We start from the raw sequence: 9,254 nt of genomic DNA on the forward strand, positions 1-9,254 counted from the left end.
TTTACCAAACTTGGGACTAGAGTTAGCATTTTAAAATACATTGTGGGAGTAAATGCTGTGTAAAAGAAACAGAAAGGTGGTTGTCTTTGTCAAAGCCTATGTAAGTTATGGTTTCTGTCCTGATGTGTGTATGCTTTTTAAGGCTTTGTAGAAGAAAGCTGCTGTTACTGCAGCATCCTATGGCTGCTACCAGGATTTAGTGCAAGGACAAGAATCGGAGTCAGGATCCTTGCAATAAGTAAGGAACAACTAGGAAGTTGACTCCCTGTCACGGGGCAGTCCCTTAGGGACTGAAAAACCTGTAGGCTTTCCACATCTGTACCTAGATCTGTGGGTTTTGCAAGTAAGGGGTCTGAAACTCTGTCACTTGACCTCATGTGATAAAACTTATCAGCTGGAGCAATGCAGGAGATTTTGATGGTTTAAAGTAATCTTGGTGAGTGAGGTGACCGCTTAAGCAGCTTGCCGATAGGTAAGCAAGGACTCAACTTCACCTCCCGGATGCGGGGCTGGTGCCTGGCAGTGTGCAAAGCTCTTTAGCACATGGTGGGAAGGCACTAACTGAATGCAGTCTAGAGCACTAATTGCAGAGTGGTCGAGGCTGGAAGGGACCTCCGGAGGTCACATGGTCCAACCCCCCTGCTCAAGCAGGACCACCTAGAGCCAGTTGCCCAGGACCATGTCCAGAGGGCTTTTGAATATCTCCAAGGAGGGAGACTCTGCAACCTCTCTGGGCAGCCTGTGCCAGCGCTCCGTTGCCCTTGGAGCAGAAAGCTTTTTCTCTTGCGTTAAGAGGGAACCTCCTCTGTTTCAGTGTGTGCCCGCTGCCTCTGGCCCTGTCACTGGGCACCACTGAAAAGAGCCTGGCTCTGTCCTCTTTGCACCCTCCCTTCAGGTATTTGTATCCATTGATGAGATCCCTCCTATATAGCTGCTGAGTTGACACAGTTCATAGATACTCTTGCTCTCCATGCTCTCCAGCTGCCCTGTAAGCAGGACTGGGTTTCAGACATACATTTTCAGAAAAGAGAAAGGGGAATGATGCTCTTACAGTATGGGTGATGTATGCATTCCCAAAGTTTTCATGCATCCATTTAAGAGATACCCTTGGTGGAGATGATTATAAGCAATAACTAATTATAGGCAATTCATTTAAAAAAAAAAAAGATTTATTTCTTTCCTCCTGCAGTTGCAAGCTACAGACTTATCTAAGATCTTGTCACTTTTAACAGTTAGTGTTTTAGCTATCTCACTCAAGCAATAAGCAATCTTCTGAGCTAATTGCTTACTTCTGATTTTTCTGGCAGTTCATAGGACTTGTGTGGTTAGGAAAAAATGTAATCTCTTTATGCTGGCTTAATCACAAGAGAATACGATTAATGTAAAGTCAGTAGGAGAACTGAAACAAATGAATGTGTTGCTATTATAGCTACTACAGGCAGATGCAAGGCAGTAAGGATGGGAAGCCAATACTTTGCCAGATAAGCTCTTGTTCTTTCGGCAAGTAAAATTCAGTTTTGATAGGGAAGCATTATGCAGTATATTAGCATTCCTTTAGTGTGTTTAATAAAAATGTCATCTCAGTAACTGGAGGCTTACCCACTGCAGTCTGCTGTAAATCCTTTTGGAAACGTGAGGAAGTGCTTTGGGTGCATTTATGTTACAAGAGTTACCACTAAAAACTTAAAAATTGGGGAGCTGTGGTGTTGCAGGCTTCCTGATAACGGCTGTAGAGTGTTCCTTAATTTGTTAAGGAAAAAAAATTTCATCAGCATTTTTATCAGACACTCATTAGGGATGAACACAGCAGCAAGAAGATGAGCTGTCATCTATTGTTCCAGCTTACAAATTAAGCCATTCTTCTACTGATATGTGCAAGCCTTATCCAAATATCCCTGCAGGCGGAATTGCGCAACGTTCCACCCTCTTTGTCACAGCACTTCTCCCTCTTGTCTGAGATGTCTAGAGGTTAAGAAGACTGCCTCATTCAGAAAACTTGTAGAGCTAATTAAAAGTAAGCTGTATCCTGATGACTGACACCAAGCCTATATAGTATTTAGAAAACCTAAAAGGCGAGGTGAGATTGTTAGAAAGGGGGATAATGCTTGTTCTGTGCCTGTACACCCATCCGGTGTCTGAAGTGGTAATTACTTTACATGATCACAGTCTGTGTTGGAGTCTGTGGAAGTTAATGGGCCTCTGCTGCCTGAAGAAATACTTTAAATTAAGTACTCGTCGTTGGGCTGGGCTGAAGAGGGCTGCTAAAAACCCTGCTTACAAGCCTTGGTACTAACCTGAATGACTCTTGCCATAACACCTTTTAGTCAAGCTCTCCTTGCTTGCCTCCAGCGAGCAAAGCTGTAAGTAAAACGCGACTCATTTTAGGACTGCAGTAGTTTTCCCACGTTCTGTTTTCTGTTTTTGACAGCGGAACTGAGGGATGTGCGATCTTGAACAAAACTTTGTACTCCTGGTATCTGCTCTGTTGCAGGCGCTTCATGCGAGCGTGCTTCAGTGCACGTGGAGGGCTAAGCAACGGGTCTGCCTGGCAGTTTTTTCCGTGCTTCTCCTTGCAGCCTGGATGTCAGCAGTACGAAAGAGGCCTCATCCGCAAAAGCTGCGTGGGAGGACGGCTCGCAGGAGGGTAAATGGAGATGGGGGAGGGAGGAGGTGGCCCTCTTAGCCTGCTGTATATTGTGGACAGCAGTACTCTTGCTGTCCTTGCTTGTCAGGCAGTTTATCTTTCATCTGGCTGATGGCTCTCCTCGCTGTACGGGGTCTGCAGCAGAGCTGTCGTGGTCTCCTGCTGTGATAGATGGCACTAGCAGATTTTTGTCCCTCCGTATTTAGATAACCACTTGAGAATGTGGATAGGAAGGAGGCAAGAAATATGGCTTGTTCCTGTCCTGTGTACGCATGCAGCACGAGCCCTGACCTTCCAGTGAGTGGTTGTGAGCAGGACCAGGAAAGAAAGAGAAACTTGGAGTGGAGGCTGCTGCAGGTTAGAGCTGAGGGGTATAGCAGAACCTACAGGTGAAGGGTGTGAAGAACATTGATGGTGTGGTCCCTGCAGTTTCCACTCCTGAATGAAGTCCTAACTGTAGTGTCCTTAGCTTTTTAAGGCCTTGCCTTCAATGGTCATAATGGTAAGGGTAAAGTGTATACATTCAGCATTCCCAAGAGCAATTATGGTCTCTGTGTGCATGCTCTGGGCATTTTATAGACTTTCAGATTAAATAAAAACATGACTTAGCCATTCCTGTTTTCTGGATATGTATTTACTGTTTAGCAGTTAAGCCTATGACTTCTTTCCCTCTTTTGATCAAAGGGAACAAAGTGGGTAGAAATTAGTGGACTGCAATCAGTATCTAAACTTTTGCAGTTGAGAAACACCTTGTAGAAAGTAGTCCTGCACCTAACCTTTTTTTAGAAACTTGGAGCGAGAGTTCAGGTCTACTGATTGGTCTTGAAACAGCAAAGAATTGTGCTTCTCCAGAGTGGGCAGCCATCAGCCCTGGATCTCAGTCAATGTCCTACTTCTTGCTGGACTGGTTTGTCAGATCTTAAGTGTTGATGGTGCTCCAGTTGTTTGCCTGTTAATGTGTAGAGGTACTATATTTCCCACACCACCCCATTATTCTGCCAAGGAAACTCCAACAAATCCTTCTCTTTTGCAGGATTTTTTTGGCTGGCCATTGTGTCTAAGTTGCTGCATGAGTATATGTATCCTTACGATGTTAGTACCGGTGTCATAGGTGAGGAGCTGTGGCTGAGAGAAATCAAGTTACATGCTCAAGGCAGGTAGGGACACTGCCAGGGCTGGAAACTGAGCCTCAGCGTACTGAACCCTGCTTTGGTGCCCTCCTTACAAAGGCAACGCTTTTTCTGTGCTCAAAATTAGCAGGACTGACTAAGCAATTGCACCTTGGAACTCTGTGCTGGCCCTCAGAATAACTGGTCGAAGCCTTGCCTCTGATCTATTTGCCAGACCTCTGAGCGTCCTGGCACCACGGGGTACGATGTGCAAGAAGGTCTTTTAAAATTGCTGCGCTGGCCTTTATGTAGCCCGCGCTGCGCGCGCGGCTCACTAAGCTGCGTCCCCTGGTCAGACCACGTCTTGGGTAACTCTCTGCTGTTGCTTCTGTCACTTTTGGGATGGAGTTGAATAATGTTGACTGCAAGCAGGTAAGTCGTGTGTAAGGCAAAATGCTCTAGGAAGGGTGAACAGACACGCAGGTGACGTGCATGCCTAGCTGCAAGCTTACCAGCTCTGAACACTGCTGTAAAACCTTCCTGGGGGAAGGTTTGTTCTTGCCTGTCCCTGTGCGCCAAGGTTCAGCCACCCCTGCGAGGAGGAGGGCTCCCGCGGCCGCTGCGCACCCCTCAGAAACGGGTCTGGGGTTTGGCCGGTGGGGCTGCCCGAGCAGCGGACACGCAGCACCGCCTTTCCCCACGGAGGAAGGGAAGGGAGCGTGTGCTGCTGGGCTCGTAATCCAAGAAAAGAGAGAAAACAAGCAAAGCTATGTTTATTTACTGCTGTTGAACAAGCTGCTGGTGGGAAGCAGCCTATTTAGCTATTGCGGTACTAAGGGTTTTCCCTTTACCTAGGCCATGTGATCGCTTCGTGGTATTTAGGCTTGATGGGGGAGAAACTGGTGCATTGCAGGAAGCCTACGGGCCATCTTCTGGAGGAAGCTTTTTCAAATGTAGCTGACCACTCTGATGTATTCTAAAGTCCCTAAAAAATGTCTGTTTAGCAGAAACTTTTTTTTTTTAAAAAAAGCACCAGAGTGAATGAGTCGTCTTCCAGAAGAGAACTCTTAGAAGAATTAATTTTTTTTTTATTTCCTTTAGATGCTGAGAGAAATAGTCATTGACCATGGTGTCAGTCCCTGAGCGAGCCGCCCCCCCAAAAGCCACTCTGTGAGTGCTGACTGTCCGCAAGGCTGTTGGGCTGGCTGCTGCTATCGGATCTCTTTGCTGCAGTAAAAGGGCATCTTCTTTTCTGGCTTCCTGTACGTGTCCTGAAGTGGTGCTATATCCACAGCATGGAAGCTGTGTGGGTTTGAAGGGCTGGGACTGGTGGAGGGCTTTGTCTGGAACAGGACACTGAGACCATGTGATTCTCACCAAGGGATGATGTCAGATGGGGTTATAAATCTACAAAGGCTCTTCGCTTTAATGCCCGTTTGCTGAATAACTGTTTTCTTTCAGCTCTGCAGGACAGCTCTGACTTCCCATCTGACACTAAAAACCTAATCACGTGCGAAAGAAACATAATCTGTCAATGTGTCATACTAGAGATGGATTGATGGCGGTTGCTTTTGTTCTATTTAAAATAGCCTCCACACACAACTGTACATCTGGGAAGCTGGAGCATCATTTGGATAGGTATGTGCGACATTTTATCCTTGCAAGAATGATATATTGTACACGAAACCTGAGCTGGACTTTCTTTTCATTTCTCCACATTGTTCCAGGCACTTGCTAATACCTCCCATAACTGCTAGTGGTTCTCTGGGTTGAAAATGGCTACAGACCCTATCAGAAGCTATAAGAGGAAAGGGAATCCATACCGGGAGGCAAGATCTGAATCTTTCCAACTCTGTGGCAACTCTGATCCAAATCTTGATTTCCTGGCCCCAGCCCAAGGATTAGTTTGTTCTTTGCTGCATAAAGTACTACTGTAAGGCTGTCTAGAACATAAATGTAAAACTTTTCACTGAAGAAAAAAAAAAAATACAAGCCTCCTCATCAGCTGTGGTTAACCAGTATGCGCATCCATAAACCGAAAGGGAACATCTTCCAGCTGGAGGGTGGCCTATGATGACGAATACTGTGTTAGTTTTGGGCCCCTCACTACAAGAAGGACATTGAGGTGCTGGAGTGTGTCCAGAGAAGGGCAACGAAGCTGGTGAGGGGTCTGGAGCACAAGTCTTATGAGGAGCGGCTGAGGGAACTGGGGTTGTTTAGTCTGGAGAAGAGGAGGCTGAGGGGAGACCTTATCGCTCTCTACAACTACCTGAAAGGGGGTTGTGGCGACGTGAGTGTTGGTCTCTTCTCCCAAGTAACCGGTGAGAGGACGAGAGGAAATGGCCTCAAGTTATGCCAGGGGAGGTTTAGACTAGATATTAGGAAAAATTTCTTTACTGAGAGAGTGGTCAAACACTGGAATAGGCTGCCCAGGAAGGTGGTGGAGTCACCATCTCTGGAAGTGTTCAAAAAATGTGTGGACGTGGCCCTTCAGGACATGGTTCAGTGGGCATGGTGCTGCAGAGTTGGAAAGATTCAGATCTTGCACTCCATCAGCTGCAAGGAGGCCCGGTGCCGTGTAAACTGCCCCGTGGTCAAAAAACCCAAAATTCTGACGACGGCACCAGCCCCTGAGCCATGTGTTGATCAGATGTGCTTTCCTGTTCCTTTCAGCATTCTTCCCTGTCACTGAAGGGATTGATGAAAGTGAGCCTAATCCGTATCCCTGGAAGGCACAACCACCTCAGGTTGCTGTGTATGTGATGGATCCAACCAAGTAATGGCTTTTCGCCTCTGCTGCTCGGTGTGAGGTGATTCCTCAACTCCCTTGCTGTGATGGCTACACACCTTCTCATTTGTTCATGGGTGATTTAGACCTATTTGTTTTATTGCAAGCACCGACCTTTACCAATATATTAACAGGGGAAAGAATGCTTGAAACTAGAGCACAGTCAAATTTTCCCCTTCACTCTCATTTAAACAAGTCCTTTTAGTCTCCTGTTGTACTGTGGGCTAGCTATGCCTGTGATCATCCCTCAGGTCCTTTTCTGCATCTCTTCAGGGCCAGGGAATCTGTCCTGCCAGAACTGTGCAGAAAGGATCTTGTGTGGGTCTGGTAGAAGGGCTTATGTCTGCCTTCACTTCTAGTGCAGACTACAACTGCGTTTTTGTTCTTGCCATGGTGTCACGCGGTTGTCCTGCTAAGGTCTTGTATACTCGGGTCTCTCTCCTCTGCTCTTATGAAATTGTGAACTCCCAGATTAAATGCAAATCCATGTGCTTTTGGGCTGTTAGGTTTCACCAAGATCTTACAGCAAAAAACAAATCTACTTGTTTACCTGTGCTTCCCTAAAGATTTCTGTCTCCTGGAACTTGGAGAAGGCACTTCTGCAGGACCTGGCTCTCCCTACTTACGCTGTGGTTGACCCTCTTTTCCCGGATGGGTTTTATGGCACTGTTCTTTTGATCCTGAAGTTCCTGGCCAGTTGAAGTAAGTTTTGCATCTGACAGAAGTAACACTGAAAAACCTTTAAGGTGGCCCTTACGCCGTTTCCTTCTGTTTGACAGAGGCAAGTTGCTTAGACCTGTTGTGTTGCTCTCCTGCTCTTTCCTTCAGACAGGCCCCCAACTCATTTAGATTACTACACACATAAAGGAAACGTTAACCACTGTTATTACAAACTACTTTGTCCAGACACCAGTAGTTACAAAATTCACCCCACTGCTGCTTACTGCCCTACTCTTTCTGGCTCCTGCCCGTGTTTAACTCTTGGTCACTTGATAAAAGCAAGTCGCTCTTTCCCTCCCCTGGAGCTGCCCACTCTAAAAACTTCCTGTGACTACTCAGTCCCTTGCTTGTCCTAGAGGTCTCCAGAGGAGACAATATCTCAGGGGTTTTTTATTTTGAAGCTAGAGACCTCTTTTCTCTCTTGGTCTATGCAAGATAAAAATAAGTAAAGCAGCAAAGGATGAAAATCTGCTTTTCCTGACTGCAGGTCGCTGCTATCAGATCTTTGCAGCTCTGGTGCAGTACAATGGCAGGGGCACTGGATCATCCTCACATGGGAGCTCTGTGGCTTTTCACTGCATATTTCTAAATTAAGGTGATGTTGTTGGGCCCAGAATCCTTGTTACCCTTTATGCAACGTAATTCCAGGGAAACTTTTCCCTCTCCCGAAACCCTGGTTATAAGTAGTATTTTCTTTGCAGTGCAGTGTATGGAATGGTCACTACAGCATTAATGCTTCTCTTCTTTTTCATTCAGGACATGATTTAGGGGACATGGTGGTGTTGGGTTAATGGTTGGACTTGATCTTGAAGGTCCTTTCCAACCTTAGTGATTCTGTGATTCTGTGTGATTCTGCAGTGCAGGGTTGTATCCAAGAGTTGGGGCTCCAGTGAGATGGAGGCATTGCTGCCGCTCTCGTGTCTTCTCCGCCCTCTCCCTTAATGGCAGCCTGCGGGCAGTCTGCCTTTCCTCCGTTCAAGACGCTTTGCAAGTGCCTGTGACCAGGTGAAGCGGAGCAGGCCCGTGTCCAGCACTGTGACCCAGCCTATGGCACGTCCCAGGTTTCTGGCCTCTGGGAATGAGGAAGGACGGCGTGTCTGCAGCCTGTCGCTTCTGAGCAACTGCGCTGGGAAGGGCTGGCGTTCGGCAGTCACAGCGTTGAAATCAACACACGCAGGATGGCACCGGTTAAAATGGGAGCAGCTGCCTCATGGCATGTGTGTGTCTGCATTGGATATATGATACCCTGAAACTCCAGACCCTTTACCAGGCACAACGCAGGCAGTTTTTCCCCAAATCCTAATCCTGGAGGGAAGGCAGGGTGCAGGAGGGAACAATATGCTGCTCTGTGCTTTCCTGTGGGGATTACAAAAGACAGGGGTTCTTTTGGAGGACTCTTTGCATCTGCGCAGGGAGGGAGGGCTTCAAGAGAGGAACTAGGACTCGGGGAACCAGAATAAAAAGTTTTTTGTGGGAGCACTAAACAGGAGATGAACGGAGACTCACCTGAGCTGTGCGACATGTTCCTCTGTCTCCATGCCGTGGCCCAGAAGGACCTGGTACCCAAGGGGCCGGGCAGAGGCTGTGCTTGCCACATCTCCAAGATGCAACAAGGCACGCAGGCCGGCAGAGCTTTGATGCCCTAACTCTGATCAGCAATGGCCCTTTAAGGCTGAGCGAGGCGTGCGGCGTGGACGCTGCAGCGATGTGAACTGTACCCGGGTGGGCAGTGCCAGGCTGGCACAGCAAAAGCCTCCGATGGCCAAGGGAGGCTCCGATGGCCAAGTGATCTTGCTGGCTCCCACCCACTCTGCTCCCCTCTTCCTCAGGACAAACGAGAAGAACCTGTCTCCAAGCACGAGATTTTGGGGGTACGTGTCAGGGTAAGAGATGCCTGACAGCAGAACGTCCGTCTCTCCCTGATTTCTGCCTGGGGTGCTGCAATGTTGAATGAAACAACCTTCCGAGCTGGCTCTGGTGCAGAGGTATTTTG

This window comes from Phaethon aethereus (genome assembly GCF_964289735.1).
Source record: "Phaethon aethereus genome assembly, chromosome: 5".
NCBI classification, from domain to species: Eukaryota; Metazoa; Chordata; class Aves; order Phaethontiformes; family Phaethontidae; genus Phaethon; species Phaethon aethereus.